This window comes from Salvia splendens, chromosome 3 (assembly GCF_004379255.2).
Source record: "Salvia splendens isolate huo1 chromosome 3, SspV2, whole genome shotgun sequence".
NCBI classification, from domain to species: Eukaryota; Viridiplantae; Streptophyta; class Magnoliopsida; order Lamiales; family Lamiaceae; genus Salvia; species Salvia splendens.
Genome location: NC_056034.1, coordinates 23,063,041 through 23,077,760, shown reverse-complemented (window position 1 = coordinate 23,077,760; position 14,720 = coordinate 23,063,041).

The window sequence follows — 14,720 nt, the reverse complement described above, 5'->3', positions numbered from 1 at the left end:
TCCAGAATATGCTTGAACAATATTCCTATCTCAGTTATTTGATTGAACCTGTACAACAAGCAATATTTTGAATAACATTTACACGTTATGTATCACGTGTTACGAAATGAACCTGTCGTTGTGCATATCTTCTTCCCAATCTGGGGTGTGGGGTGCAACACATCAGTGCGTGGTTTATTTTGATCTACCAGATGGCAAAATGAATATTATAGACCACAATTTGGCTGAACCAAACGGGTCCTTCGGAGCCAAGTATGGCAAGACACCGTCGATTCTGGTAAGTAATATGTTAACTCCAATACGTTGCAATAAATTAAACAGAATGCAGATTACACTGCGGACTTGCACACTTTTCATTTGTGGTGCAGAAAAAATTCCTGGCTGAAGCACTTACCAAGTGCAAGGTTCCGAAAATGGCAACGCATGTGAGAAAATGCAGCACCCACGTGGTGACCATGCCTTGAAGGAATAACCACTGCACTGTCGAGGCCGGTGTCTACATCATGCGGCACATGGAGACTTATTTTGAGGAAAGGGAGAAGGACTGGGAGTGCGGGTTTAATGCAAAGCGAACAAAAAGCTTGGAGATGTTCCGCATCAAGTTTGCGAAGACTCTCCTGACCTGTGCTCACAACTCCAGAGGTGGTAACAACCTGAAGCAAGCCACGAGGTTTTGGAAAGAGAAGCCGACTAAGTTCAACTTTGAACAGTGGGTCGACCAATATGGGCTGGAGTGATTTATCGTATGCGAAGTATGAATGTTGATAAAATAATTAATGGCAGCAATGAATTATATGAACTCTCGATTTTTTTTGATAACTGATTTTGGAAAGTGCAATTAGTCGAACATCTAGTAGTGTGCTTCTTGCCAACAGAATTCCTTTGCCGGTATTAGGAATTGTTACATTGGCACAACACATGTAATTGTTCTATATTACAAACTAATGAAACATCGCTACATAATAATGGCAGATATGTATAAAATAATGCATATTCATCCATGTATTTTATTCATAATGAACAATACAAGGAAAATAATATACATAACTTACAAAATGATGAACGTAATCTGATTTTTAAATAACTTCAGACTACTATTATTTTGTCTATTAACAATCCATTAAGTGCTTGCAAATAATAATGTTTAACTTTATGAATAATAATGAACATTTATCGTATCTGCATCACATACATACGCTATATAATGTCTAATACCAACCAAGCAAATGAACGAAGCGCTGCACTGGGTGAATGTATTATTCAGGTGTGCATTATTTGATTTACTGTGTACATTATTTCCATTTATTTACGCATTATGTTTTTTTTTTGCATTATGTTGTAGGCATTATAAATTAGTGCATTTTATGAATTATTCTATGCATTATTAAATTAGTATTATGCATTATGTTTTTGTTTTAGTGCATTATTTGCATCCGGGTTTTCAGATGTGTATGCTGGGCCTAATAACGAAATGTAATCGGCAAATGTTCTACAGTTAGTGACTTTCTAGAAGCCAGCAATGCCTGATTTTAGTTCAGTGTAATGAAATATACCAGTCTAACACAGCAACACATACGAGAAACGACGTAAAACATAAGACAATCTCGTTAAAGAAAACCATAAAATACATCAAGTCGGACGCTTGCCCTTCCCCAACTCTTTCTCCATCGCCATTTCTTTAAGCATTGGACAATTTCTGGAGTCATGATGGCCCATCTCATCGCACGCCTTACACCGTCTAAGAGGCCTACTAGCATCCTTTACAACCTTTTCTCTCTTTGAAATCAGACGGCTCACTGAGCTGCTTGCTTGCCCCTTGGTCTTGACAACATCTGGAGGATGGACCTCAACAACTTCATGCCGCACCATACCATAAAACTCTTCAATCATCCTTTTTTTCAGATGCGGACGTTGTAGGAGTCCCAGCTTGAAGAGAATTACCAAGTTCTTCCACACCACATACAAATGCCCGAAGCACTTCAATGTCCCCCTCAAATCGCCGGAGGAAACCGTAGAACATCGAAATGCCTTGATTTGACAGAGTTTGCGTATCGTCAACAAGAGACATGGTAGGAAGGGCATCATGAAACTCCCCATGGACGACCTTGGCTAACGGAGTCTTCATTCATCTGCTTTGGCAGTATTTATCTGGTATTTTTTTCAATTCATTGTTCCTAAACAGAAAAAAGATATGACTGCACAAATATCCATGCCTACCGAAGAGTTTGCATTCGCAACAGTATGAATCATCAATCTTATCATATGTCACAACATACGAATTGCGATTGCTGTCCCCAAGCTTGTAGGTGTCAACGATATCTGTCAAAGAAAAACCTAGCACTCGACATCTGTCATTACCCTTAACGATTTCTTCATGTATTTTCTTGAACATACTATCGGTGTACAGCGTCAAAGCATGTTTCTCGAATGGCAAAGTAGTGGCCAAAATGGGCAAAGTAGTGGCATCGTGGTAGTCCAATGTTATTCTACTGTTCCGCTGGAATTCGACGGCATGGTTGAAATTCAAGTAGAATTCAGCTATGTTTGCTCGGGGCTTCAAATTTTTTTTGTAGAAACTGTTCTCCGATTCGGATATGGACGTAGTCCTAATCATCGAACCCAGAGGAAAATCTATAAAGTACGCCGGTATCCAGAATTGCATATAGTCATACAATGTGTTGAACTAGTCAAAGTCTTCCAACCCATGACGTTCCACCACTCTTTTCCACTCCTCTTCAAATTCGTCGGGCTCAAGGAGATCCGACCAAACACAAGCATTGAATTCCTTCTTTAAATCTTCATCCCTCAACAACCTATTTGGAACCTTGGTGGCCAACTTATGCATTATATGCCACATACACCATCGGTGTCGCGTGCCAACAAGAACCTCTTCAATGGCTGATCTCATGCTCAAGTCTTGATTTGTCACGATCATCTTCGGTGCTATGCTCATGCATTCTACGAAACGTCTGAACAACCAGACAAATGCCTTTGTTTTCTCATTGCACACCAATCCAGCGGCAAAAGTTATAGGTCTTCCACGATTGTCCTTTCCCGTGAAAGGAGTGAAGATCATACAATACCTGCGAATCACAAATTAATGCGTTATTAGAATAATCACAAGCAAATAATGCATCTATTACCGTGTAGTAATGTATGGAAACCTCATTATAATGCACATAATAATGCAAAAGGTATGTACCTATTTGTGTTGTACGTGGAGTCAAAGGCTACAATATCACCAAACAGGTGGTAATTCCTCTTCATCAAGCCGTCACACCAAAACAGAGCAACCAACTTGTCACGACCGCCCTTCTAGGGTATAATAAATGCGGCGATCGTGACTTAAACGGACTTAAATATAACAAGGAAAATAGGCTAGGGTTTCATCAAGGAGGTTTGACCGACATACTAAATGAACAATTAAGTATAAAACAAGGAGGAGACTCGGATTTAAATAATGAGTTGGGCCGGCAATTAATACTCAAAGGAAACGATTGAGAGTTTGACATTATCCAACAGACTCACAAGAAAACAATAACCGGACAAATTTAAGTTCGGGCCCAACAACTAATAAGTAAAAGAAATATCGCAGCGGAAAACGACCAAGAGAAGGTGTGACGTCATGTGTGAAGACACAACGACACCCATAATTCAAAGATAAACATTTAATTCTTCAAGTTACTTGCTCAACACCACCAACCTCTCGTCGCCACTCAACCTGCACATAAGGAAAACACATGCAGAGCTGAGTACTATAAAGATACTCAGTGGACTTATGCCGAAAATATTTTCATGCCATACGTAAGTAACCATCGGGGTTTAGCTTTAGAAAGGCCCGAGGCACTCAAAATCATTTTCCATTGTAAAAAGTCGACTGATCAGTCATTTTCCCATAGACGTTAGCCATATCCGCACATACATGACAAGGAATGCGGCCGCAAACCAGGTCACTAGACCGGCCAACCCGTACGCTGACACACGGTCTACCATTGGTGTACACTAATCCAAGTAGAGTTTGCGGCTCTACGAGGACCCAAATTCGATTTAAATAATAGTGGCAAAAGCCACCTTAGATAGGCACTTTAAAACCGAACAAGGCATGATAAACACAATTTCATTCTCATCGGTAAAATATTTAGGACATCGTCCTTATTTAAAAGAAAGCCCACCTCGACTGCTTAGATTTCAAGTATTTCATTTCCCTTGCTGTCACGATGAGAGCGCGAGTTATCACCTTTACATTATGTGTATCACAATCAGTCTCAAATACTGACTCAAAATCATGCATGTCCCCAACGTTCCCCTTTTTCCCATCAATCAACATGAGAAAACATCATAGCATATATCAACGTACAACACATCACCTCATCATCGAATTGGTTTCTTAACACGTATGCATCATGTATATCATTCAAAACTTACTCATCAAGATCAATTGAACGTGGTAGAAAACTGGCAGTACAACGCAATCGTTTTTGTAAAAATCATTAAAATTTCATCCGACCTCCGTTTGGGATAAAACTTTACCACAATACAGTAGACACATCAAAGATCATCCAGTTAAATTTTCACATCAAAATCTCATCTTTAGGTTGGTCAAAAAAAAAACGGAACCTACTAGTCGAGAAAATAATTTCTAGCAGAACTGTGCAGTCAACTTCAAAAATTCACTAAAATTTCATCTATCGTCCAAATAGGTTGAAAGTTTCACACAACACAGAAGACACCTTAAAGTTTACTCAGAAAAAAGAATCGAACAAAAAAATGAGTTCGTTTGGTCGGTCAAACACGCGTTGGAATCTACTGTCCGAACACTACAGATTTCAGACTTCACAATTCCGAATTAGGGTTTACCAAATATTCATCCCACCAGATTAATTTCTTAGATTTACGATCCCTACACTCATTATACGCATGAGGGCATTGAAATAAATGTTTGAAAGGGGAGGATGAGAGAAGAAGTTCAATTATACCTTTCTTGATTGAAACGATCGGTAGAACAAGGTAAAATCTTGATTCTTCAACAAATTCTTGAAGAGATCTTGAGTGAAAGGGAAGAACAAGTGGTAGAGGAGTGAAGAAGAGAGGCGTGTAAAATGAGGAGGGAGGGAGGCGTGTAGGAGGCTAGGTTTAGGGCTTTCTCTCCTCTCTTATTTATAGAGTTAGAAAATAAATATCCCACAATTAATTAAAGATTTGGGAGAATAAAATAAATGGAGATTTTAAGGAGATTTGAGGGAGAGATTGGCGTGAATTATGGGGAGGAATAAGGAGAAGTTTCGAAAATCATAGGCTATTTAATTAGCCTATGATTAAATTTTGTATTTCACGGAGTAGAATAAAATAATACGGAGCAGAATAAATTAATTAACTCCTACTATTAAAATAGGGAGTAGGCGTTTTTTTGTGTTCCTCCCACAAGGAATAAATCCCAAATTTTTAAGGCAAGATTTCCTTAGATATGCTAGGATATTCATTATTTATTCATGGAAGGAAATAAATAGGGGATCAATTAGTATGATGAATAATTCCTCCTCTCCAAGATTAGGAGATTTTCGAAATCTCCATGGGCAAGCATGGGGGTCGATTTTTCCCCATGAGGAAGATAAAGAATAATTGGCTTTGGATTTAATTTGGATAATTATCCCAAGCAAATAATTAAATCTAAAGAAAATAGAATCCCTCTCAAATAAATAGGAGTGGTCGAATATTTCAAATAAAAATGGGCAAGGTAATTATTGATGATCCCATTTAATCTCACTCACCCTTAGAAAAAATAATTCGTCGCAATATATATCACCCCGTATCAATTATTCAAACTGCCACGTCATATATTCCACATCCTTGACTATTCCAACCTAACTCAATTCCAAGGCACAATTAGGTCACATAGAATTTAAGCAATTAATTCACTCATCATTTAATTTGCATACTTCACGGCATTAAAAGCATTAAATGCAAAAATTTTATGCTTCGCAAATTAGGGTTCCGAAAGTGGGGTGTTATATCCTACCAACCTTAATAAAAATTTTGTCCCGAAATTTGGTATCCTCAAGGAAAGAGTTCGGGGTGTAGTTCTGTCATCCTGTCCTGATTCTCCCATGTGGCCTCTTCGTGCCCATGATTTCTCCAAAGTACTTTCACGTAAGCAAACGGTTTATTTCTCACGTTCTGGATCCTTCGTTCCAAAATCATTTGGGGTCTCTCCTCGTAGCTCAAGTTCGGGTTCAAAGGGACTTCTTCGTAGCGAATCACGTGCTTTGGGTCGAACACGTATTTCCTCAACTGCGACACATGAAAGACGTTGTGTACATTCCCAAGGCTTGGGGGTAGCGCCAAACGGTATTCAACAGGACCCACACCTTCAAGGATTTCATAAGGCCCAATAAATCGCGGTTTTAATTTTCCCTTGACACCAAAACGCTTTATCCCTTTTGACGGGGATACCTTGAGGAAAACTTTGTCGCCGACTTGAAATTGTAGGTCGGTTCGCCTGGCATCCGCGTATGATTTCTGTCTGTCTTGAGCTTCTTTTATCCTACCATGAATTTGTCGGACGATTTCAACCATCTCTTCAACTGCGTCGGGTCCAAGTACTCTTCTCTCACCAACTTCGTCCCAGAGAGCAGAGATCTACACTTTCTCCCATACAAGGCCTCATACGGCGCCATGTTTATCGTTGCCTGGAAACTGTTGTTGTAGGCGAACTCGATCAGTGGTAGTGCGGACTCCCAACTTCCTCCTCGGTCCAGCACCACAGCTCTCAACATATCCTCGAGGGTTTGGATCGTTCTTTCGGACTGGTCGTCTGTTTGTGGGTGAAACGTTGTGCTAAAATTCAATCGAGTTCCTAGCTCACGTTGTAGGTGAAGGGGCTGGCAGTGGAAGCGTGCGTTCAAAACGGATCACATGAATTTGATCTATTTAGTAGATTATTTAGACAAAATCTATTCGCGTAATTATCACATTTATTATGCTCATAACTTGAATTAAAACATGTTTTAGCACATAAAATCCCTAAAACATGCTTACTACGGAATTAGCCAATTTACCTTGTTGATTCAATCAAGAATCGATGATGGCTTGCTCCGTTTCCACGTGAAGATCTTCAATACAAGACCTCGGATCTTCTGACTGGTGTCCCGGACTATACGCTGATATTTGTGTGGGCAAATCTCACCAACGTACTAGGACTCGAATAATGGAAGACAGAACTCGGCTCACGGAGGAGGCACAAATTTTGAGCTCTCTTTTTTGAGGGGGACGAAAATTTTGATAATAAATTGTTATGTTTTCTGTCTCCTTTATTCTCCTATTTATATAAGTCACATATTGGGCCCAGTCAGGGATCTAAGGAAGAATTTGGAACATGCCTCACCCAATTAGCTTTTTACTAATTAAATTGAACCCACAATTTAATATAAGCTTATATTGGAATATTACGAGCAGCCACTACAGAAGTAATATTGCACTGCCTTCCAAATCCGAAATTACAAGAGTGGACTTAGCAAGAAACTCTTATTTATTATTCATAGACTAATTAAACTCCAACTAGCTAGGTTCCGAATAATAAAACCATGTTTCGAGCTCCTCTTGTGGATGTTATCAAACGCGACTCTCCTCGCGCACGTTTCAACATAATAGCAATCCTAGCACCTCTAGATAATGATCACCACTACCCAATATACCTGGATCGTTGGGTTACGAAAAACCTGCACCTTTGGTAAGTCAAAGTAGTGGATCCTCAATATCGTATGCTCAATGCTAACGTACATTGATTAAGAAATTAATTTTCAAGACCTCGTCTTTCAGTAGATAGCATAAAGACTCGCCTTGCTGTTAGATCCATTCAGTGCTATACCACACCAACGTCATCTTATTTCAATAAGGTTTAGAAATAATCGGACTGACATTGCAACCTTTCGCGATAGGTAGTCTAGGCCTATCTAGGTTGTGAAATTCTTATTTTTCTTTGTTTAGAACTGACCGTGTTACCTTAAATTGGACGACGCCCACAACCGGTCTACTAAAACAAAGACTTAGACTTTGTTACGTTTGCTCATACATTTAAATATGTAATAAACAACCATTAAATGTAAAACATAATAACATTATGACAAAAATAATCTGTTGCATTTATTGGAAAATAACCATTAGAGTTTTACAGTATCCAATCACTCGAAAGGTGATTTCTAGTATACAAAACCCTAACAGTAGGCTGATCCAAAACCTTGAAGTGAACTTCGGGTCACGGTTAGACGTGATCGTCACTGGGACTCCATGCAGTCGCACTATTTCCTTTATATAAATTTGAGCTAGTTTGTTAGACGTGATAGGTTATGGGAATTGGTATGAAGTGTGCACTCTTGGTGAGTCGGTCTATGATTACCCATATGGCAGTATTCCCTTTTTGCGTCTTTGGCAATGCTGTCACAAAATCCATGGCGATGTGCTCCCATTTCCACTCGGGAATTTCTAGTGGTTGCAACTTTCTGTATGGTCGTTGATGTAGAGCTTTCACCTGTTGGAAGGCTAAGCAACGCTCTATAAATGCTGCTATATCCCTCTTCATACCGTTCCACCAAAAGGACTTTTTCAAGTCTTGGTACATTTTCGTACTCCCTGGGTGGGCGGTGTAAGGAGTCTCATGAGCTTCACTCGTAACTTCATTTTTGAACTCTTCGTTGTCCGGCATGCATAGTCTTCCTTTGAAGGTAAGAGCGTTGTCACCTTCTTCACTAAAATTCCCAGATTCACCGGTTCACACTTCTACACGAATTTCCTCAAATTTCGCGTCCATCGGTTGTGCTTCAATAATTTTTGACCTTAGATCAGGTTCAATCACCAAGGTGGCGATTCGGCCTTCCACCGTTTCAGGTGCCCTTACCACTTCCAAAAGCATCTTGCTAAATTCGCGTATCAAGCTTTCTTCTTTGGTGAGGAAAGTGGCCAGTTGGGAATGGCCCTTCCGGCTCAAGGCATCTGCCACTACATTTGCCTTGCCGGGGTAGTAATTGATGCCACAGTCGTAGTCCTTCACCAATTCGAGCCATCTTCGTTGTCGCATGTTTAAATCTTTTTGCTCGAAGAAATACTTTAGGCTTTTGTGGTCCGTAAAGATCTCGCATCGAACTCCGTAGAGGTGATGTCTCCAGATCTTTAAGGCGTGTACTACCGCTGCTAACTCCAAGTCGTGGGTTGGGTAGTTCAACTCGTGTGGCCTCAATTGTCGTGATGCATAGGCAATCACTTTGTTGTTTTGCATCAAAACACTTCCAAGTCCCACCTTCGAAGCGTCAGTGTAGACCACGTAGCTCATTCCAGGCTCTGGCACAGCTAAGATTGGTGCAGTGGTCAATTTCTTCTTCAAAAGTTGAAAACTTGTCTCACACTCTGGGGTCCAATTGACTTTTACCCCCTTCTTGAGTTGTTGGGTCATTGGCCTCGCTATCTTGGAAAATCCTTCTATAAACCTTCGGTAATATCCCGCCAAACCCAGGAAACTCAGAAACTCAGAATCTCGTTTGGTGTCGAAGGTGCCTTCCATTGTTGTACCGCCTCAACCTTGGCGGGCACCACTCGGATTCCTTCTGCCGACACGATGTGACCGAGAAAATTGACTTCGCTCAGCCAAAACTCACACTTGCTGAATTTAGCGTATAGCTTCTCGGTCCTCAACGTCTCCAAGGTGATTCGTAGATGTTCCTCGTGCTCTTTTTCATTCTTCGAGTAGACGAGTACGTCATCTATGAAGATCAAGACAAATTTATCAAAGTATGGGTGGAATACTAGGTTCATCAGATCCATGAATACTACGGGTGCATTTGTCAATCCGAACGACATTACCACAAACTCATAGTGACCATATCTTGTGCGGAACGCGGTCTTCGGTATGTCTTCCCTTCGGACCCTCAATTGGTGGTATCCGGTCCTTAAGTCCATCTTTGAAAACACGTCGGCTCCTCGGAGTTGGTCGAATAGGTCCTCTATCCTTGGCAGTGGATATTTGTTTTTGAGGGTCATTTTGTTCAACTCTCTATAGTCGATACACATCCTCATCGACCCATCTTTCTTCTTGACAAATAGCACAGGAGCGCCCCACGGTGAGACACTGGGCCTAATGAAACTCAGGTCCATAAGCTCCTGAAGTTGTATCTTGAGTTCTTCTAACTCTTTAGGCACCATTCGGTATGGTGCCTTGGACACAGGCGCCGACCCTGGCTCTAGGTCGATTGTGAACTCCAGTTGTCGATCTGGCGGTGGTCCAGGCAAAGTTTCGGGGAAAAACGTCTTGAAATTCTCGTACAACGGCAACATCTTCCACTTTCCTTTCTCCTACCTCCTCTCCTTGTAGATAGACAAGATAGGCGGGATGCCCCTTTCTCGCCATCGTACTAGCTTGAAGCGCGGAGATGATATATGCTCGCCGGTTCATCGAGATTCCATGGTATATGGTGGGTACCTCCCCCGGGGCTTGCAGAGATAATTGTCTCTCCTTGCAACGAATAGTAGCAAAGTTCGCAGCTAACCAATCCATCCCCAGGATTATGTCGAAATCCCCCATTGCCATGACTTGTAAGTTGTGAGCGACTAACTTAAGTTCTCCCATAACAAATTCTATGTTCGGGCATGTTTGAGAGATTTCTATTGTCCCTCCCACTGGTGAGGACACCATCATCATATGTTCAGATTTGTAAGCAGGCAAACTTAAGGTGTCCACACATAATTCAGATATGAAAGAATGCGATGCACCAGTATCAAACAATACAACAATGGGTGTGTCGAGGGTTTTGCCCATACCTACCAGGTTTCCCTTCTTGTGACTCCCTGGTTCAGTCTTGGGTTGTTTCTGTCTCAAGGCATATTCTCTAGCCTGAGGAAGGAGTCTTGGGCGGTAAGGTTGTTGTTGTCACGGAGGTTGATCGCGATTTCCCCTTGATTCTATTTGCGGTGTCCTCGGCTGCTGGCGGGATCCTTGAGGGTTCTGTCTGGACCCTATTACCACATTCTTGCTCGGGCACTCTCTGGAGAAGTGGCCGTTTCCCCCACAGTTGAAGCACTTAGTGGTGTTCTGAATTCTACATTCCCCAAAATAGTACTTGGAGCACACATTGCATTGGGTGGCTTGGGTCGGAAGTCGCCTCTCTGGTTAGACGAGTTCTGCCCTCCTCTATACTATGGTCGGTTCTGTGTGGGCTGGTACCTCTTGTTGTCGTACGGGGTCCCATTCCCCTCCCACTTCCTCTTCTCTCGAGAGTGGTGTGGTGGAGGTAGTGCCAAAGTAGTGTTTTCCTTCACCCTCTCGTGGGGCATAGCTGCCTCAATATCCAGCGCAAGGGCTAATGCTTCCGCGTAGGGAAGTCTCCCACGACTAGCCAACGACATCCTTATCTCATGCCTTAGTCCCTCACGGAACTTTTCAGCTAGCTTCTCGTCGGTATCGACTTGATCAGGTGCGTACCGGGTCATGCTGTTGAGTGCACGGTCGTATTCGGTCACGGTCATGCGCCCTTGGGTCAGATTGTAAAATTCCAACGCCTTAGCCTTCCGATAGCTCTTTGGTACTTACTTATTATACATCTCGGTCTTGAAGCCCTCCCAAGTCATCCCCACTGCTTGATCTCGGGGCATTGTCTTCATCCTGGTGTCCCACCAGAAGTCAGCGGCCGCGGTTAGTTGGTAGGTCACACAACTCAACCGTTCTTTATCATTGCACCTTAAGATTGCGAAAATGTGCTCCAATGCGCGTATCCATGATTCGGCCTTGGCCGATCCTCCCATTCCATAAAAAACGGGAGGTTTTGCTCTAGGAATAGCTTCACAATTTCACGGTCAATCGGTGGTGGATGAGGTGGTGGTGGAGGTATGGGTTGGGTCACACTTTCCGCCATCGTCTGAGGGGTAGGTTTATGGTTCCCACGTCTTAGGTTACGTCTTGGCGGCATTCTGATTCATTATCACACGAGTTATTATTGCATTTATTCAAAGCCCAAGAATAGTTACGTGGTACAGTTGAAGAGGGGGATTCAAGGGGCAGTTGCATCATGGAATAATAATGAGCTTTTGCTAGACAGGGTATCAAAATACAACTGTACAAAATGATAGCAAGAGAGTAATTGCAGAATAGCATAGCAAGAGGTAATTGTGTCACTAGATAGTAAAAGAGGGATTGCCCAACAAAATAGTATAAGGTAACTGTTCAATAGTGTAATAAGAGACAATTTGTACAATAGAATGGCAATCACAAGTATTCAATAGAACGGTAAGAGACAACTGCAAGATAGTGTGGCCGAATACAATTGTACAATAAGATAACAAAAGACAATTGTATAATGGGATAGTAAGGATGGTTTCAAGTCATAACAAGAAGCAATTGCACAATCGAGTAGCAAGAGATGATTGTGTAATAGTACGTCGAAGGTAAATGGTGCAATAGGAAAAGACGATTACAATATAATATAGCAAAAGGTAATTGCACCATAGGTTAGCAAAAAGGTAATCTCATAAATAGATAATAAGGAATGGTACCCAATCATTGCACAATAGGATAGCAAAAGACAAGAATTTCCCATAGAAATATCAAACGCCTCCAAAAGGTCTTAGTTCCAACACAATAAAAGCTAAAGAGTAAAACAAAGTGGAAAGAAGATGGTAAGGTCAAGCAAAACAGTAGAGTATCAAAACATGGGGAAAATTGTAACAAGATATTCCAGAATTTTCATTTCTAATTATCTCCATCCTCCTCGTCCGGTTCCTCTTCCTCACTTTCCTCCTCGGCACCTACGGGCGGAGGGGTCATCCCAAAACTCCTATCGACCTCTCTGTCGATTCTTAGAGGGGCCAAGGCACGCATTCTGAGTCTCATTCTCTTAGGAACACGGGAGACGTGTGGCTCCTCATCGCAGCGATACTTCCGCATGCGGGCTTGAACCGGCGGATAGATATGTGGAGGTGGATTACGTGGTGGTCCGTGGAATGCAGTTGTCATGGCTGGAAGTAGCACCTTTACAAGGCCGATCAAATCCCCCCATGCTGTGTATTCGGGCGGGCTATACCATGTGAATGACTCAGATGCCTGGGCGGCCCACTCGCTCCAAGGAGATGGTAGAGTGTGGATGAGCTTTTTGATCCCCTCGTGATGGGTGGCTCCCCCATACGCATAGGCGTTCATCTATCTATTGTAAAATTCGGTGACGTAGGACATAAGAAAGAGCTCCCCATCCCACTCGTAATCTCGGTAGTGTTCCACTGGGCAGTTCCTATCGCTGGCGTAGCGATTACGCATCGGAGCATAAAACCTTTGGGCCATCAAGAATGATTGGAAATTTCATTTCCGAGGCAAAAGGGTTCGTGCATTTTCGCGTTTCGTTAAAGCATGATATGTTCCCACGCGTTGCTTGCCTTGCGTTAGGCTTTTCGTGCATCCACGTTCAACATCATCCCCAAAATTTTCATTCATACATGATTTACAATTATGTATAGCAGCATGCTCAAGTTCTTTCACATATATATTGTCTCATAAAGCAATTGAATAATCACAATCATATAAAACTTCATTCATCCAACTTATATAGGTTTACCACATATTCGCCGATTTTTTTTCTTATCGGGTACATAACAACTTCATATCCACGCATATTCATTATTTCATATTCCATGCAAAGTTTCCAAAATGTCATAGTAACCTCGATTCCCATCGAAAATTCCAACTTCTGTAATTCAATCCAAAATTCACAAAATATTTTTACCTCTTTCTTCGTGGTTGGGCGGAGATGAGTTGTGGTGTTGAGCCTTCGATGATTATCAATTCGTCAAATTACACATGAATAGACTTTGACTCAACAAGACTCTTGGGTCCAGAGCGGAAAGAACTGGGGCTCTGATACCAAACTGTCACGACCGCCCTTCTAGGGTATAATAAATGCGGCGATCGTGACTTAAACGGACTTAAATATAACAAGGATAATAGGCTAGGGTTTCATCAAGGAGGTTTGACCGACATACTAAATGAACAATTAAGTATAAAACAAGAAGGAGACTCGGGTTTAAATAATGAGTTGAGCCGGCAATTAATACTCAAAGAAAACGATTGAGAGTTTGACATTATCCAACAGACTCACGAGAAAACAATAACTGGACAAATTTAAGTTCGGGCCCAACAACTAATAAGGTAATGAAATATCGCAGCGGAAAAACGACCAAGAGAAGGTGTGACATCATGTGTGAAGACACAACGACACCCATAATTCAAAGATAAACATTTAATTCTTCAAGTTACTTGCTCAACACCACCAACCTCTCGTCGCCGCTCAACCTGCACATAAGGAAAACACATGCAGGGCTGAGTACTATAAAGATACTCAGTAGACTTATGCCGAAAATATTTTCATAAAAATTATTATTTATCTATCATGCCAGACGTAAGTAACCATCGGGGTTTAGCTTTAGAAAGGTCCGAGGCACTCATAATCATTTCCCATTGTAAAAAGTCGACTGATCAGTCATTTTCCCATAGACGTTAGCCATATCCGCGCATACATGACAAGGAATGCGGCCGCAAACCAGGTCACTAGACCGGCCAACCCGTACGCTGACACATGGTCTACCATTGGTGTACACTAATCCAAGTAGAGTTTACGGCTCTACGAGGACCCGAATTCGATTTAAATAATAGTGGCAAAAGCGACCTCATATAGGCACGTTAAAACCGAACAAGG